The 2556-nt window shown below is 60.8% G+C and overlaps 1 pseudogene; it reads left to right on the forward strand.

Annotated features, from left to right (window-relative positions):
* The first annotated feature begins 1254 nt into the window (after positions 1-1254).
* LOC147990888 (uncharacterized) lies at positions 1255-2322 on the forward strand (annotated as a pseudogene).
* Positions 2323-2556: the final 234 nt, after the last annotated feature.

The following is a 2556-nucleotide window of genomic DNA, read 5'->3' on the forward strand; positions in this document are numbered from 1 at the left end:
TGATAGGCTTCTTCTCTCTTGCGCCACATCCAGGCGAAGGATCACCTCGCTGGCAATGTGAAACGACAGTTTTGCATCACTGAACAGGGATTTGCTCCAAATCTTTAGGTCGCGGGCGGTTCTGTTGAGCTTTGTCTGAAGCCTGGAGAAAGCGCAGTGCTGACAGACTAGCCTGTGCCACGCTCGCTCGACAGTGGCGTGGAAGTGCGGAAACTTGGGCCAAAAAGACTCGAAGCGGAAGCAAGCTCGACGAAACGGGGCGTCGCACGATGCCAGGATCAATGGGCAGTGATCGGAACACGCCGTGGCAGCAGCCGTCAGCCCGTAGGTGGGGAAGAGCGACTCCCAGCTTACATTACAGAAGAACTTATCTATGCTAACCAACGTGGGGTTTTGCCGTTCATTACTCTAGGTGAAGCTCCTATTCTTACACTTGATCTCACGCAGATATGCCGTATCGATCGCAGCTCGAAATCTACCCATGATGCGCATGTTGAAGTTCGAGTTGCTTTTGTCCCTAGCCTCATATATGACATTGAAATCTCCTGTGAGCAGCCAGGGGTCACCTAGGGGCGACGCTGATCTAACTAGCTCTGCCATAAATTGATCTTTCCTGGCGTCATCCGTCGGTCCGCAGACTGTGGTTAGCTAGAACGTGGAAGCCGAACGGAGTACTGTGACCTTGACTGTAATGGCAAACTCTCCGATGGCATGGGAAGCGATCGAGACAATCTGTCCCACAGGATTGCCGCCCCTCCTCTAGAACCTATCGCAGGCAGAACTACACAGTCAGTTAGCCGGCGGCCGCCTACATCCTTGACTATGGCCAGTGACGACACGTCGATTTTAGTTTCCTGGCGGCAGAAAATCGCCGGCCGGTGTGCTGCGGCAGACTCGCAGACCGCATCACGCTTGGCCGGCATGTTGAGTCCCCGCACATTCCAACTAAGAATGGGGCATTGGTTTTCATCCATAAAGAGACCCAGACATACTCCAATGGCTACAGATTCTAATGGTTGCAGAGAAATACAAGAATGGCGACAGACACGCACAGCCACACTCCGGGGGATGCTGGTGCCCACCAATAGGCCCCAAACTGCACCAACGTCGGCTACGCCTAGTAGCTAACCACACGAGAACAACATCTAGTCCTAACTCAACCCTGCTTAAGGCCGGGTGCCGCTGGAGATTACTAAAGTAAACAGCTAACATGATCAAACTACGACCTCATCAGCAGCTCCATCAGGGCCAGCCATGGCCGCGGCAACACGCAGCGCCTCGTTGCTGAGGCGGGTGAGCTTGGTGATGCAGGCGATGTTGTTGTCCGTGAGTGGCTCATCGAATTTACGCAGGAGCTTCTCGGCTGCTTTCGCGGTCATCTTCTCCTTCGGCCCCAGCAGGCCCAACTCGCGCACCAGCCTTAGGGTTCCCCGCTGCGCAACCGGCACAAGCGAGGGGTTGGCTGCCTGCCGGGCACTGTGACGCATCGGGGCTAGCGCAGCTCTGGTCTTGGGAGGGTGCGGACAATGGCGTCTAGGCGCGGCCGGGAGAAGAGGAGGCTTGGTAGCTTGGAAGAGATCTCGGGGGGCAGCAGGTCGGTCAGCAGAGTCCGCCGCCGCGTCGAGCTGGAGGCAACAGACTTGGCGGGTGACGGCCCCCAGCTGCATCTCCACCACCGTGGAGCGGGCCGGCTCGTTGCAGCTGAGGTGGCCCATCGCGGCGCCTGGGCCAGCCAGGGTTGGGCCGAAGGCGTCCAGCATGCCCGTGGTCCCAGTCTTGGCGTTGACGGCTGCGTTGTTGAATTGTAGAGGCTCCGAGACTGCAGCTGCCACGTGAGCCTCCAGCTTCGCAGCCATGCAGTCGAACGGGGGGGGGGAGCGGCACCTTGGCGCCGGCAAAGAAGTCGGCGATCGGGTCAGGGGTTGGAACTGGAGCCGCGTCTACGGGAGCCGCCGGGGGCAAGGGGCACGAAACCTGAAGCAGAGTGGCCCCGGCATCAGCCGCAACCGCAGCGTGCCGGCGCCCGGAGTTGTGGCGGCCACGAGAGCTCTCGGAGCGGCGGGGGACCGGAGGAGAGCGGCTGCGGCGACGCGAACAGCACTCGGTCCCAGGCACCTTCTCCTTGCCCGTGCGGCTGCGACCAAGGAGCGTGTCTTTCCAAGACCTGCGCCCCCTGGTCGTCACCATCGTCGTCCTTGCGGCTGCCACCACCACGGGCACCTCCACGACACCCCATGTCCACCAGCGTAGCGAGCTGGCGACGGTGCTATGGGTCATGCTGTCCATCCTCCACGCCCCTCTTCCAGGAGTCGGCCGGGATGATCCGCGGCATGGGCCTGTCATCATCGTCCGAGTCCGAGGAGGGCAAGCCGCTCTGGGCAGAGCGCGGTGAGCGCGGCTCGTAGGGGGACCAGTCCTCGATGTGGTCCACGTGGATGAGGACATCGTGGCGGCTCGCGGACGGCGGCGCAGCGATGAGCTGGCCGGGCGGCGAGTAGCCAAGCATCTCCTCCACGCGGCCCGCCCCGCGCTACATCAGCCAGAAGGTGTGCTTGG

Source organism: Triticum urartu, chromosome 1A, assembly GCF_056163025.1.
Source record: "Triticum urartu cultivar PI428250 chromosome 1A, HENAU_Tu73, whole genome shotgun sequence".
Lineage (NCBI taxonomy): Eukaryota > Viridiplantae > Streptophyta > Magnoliopsida > Poales > Poaceae > Triticum > Triticum urartu.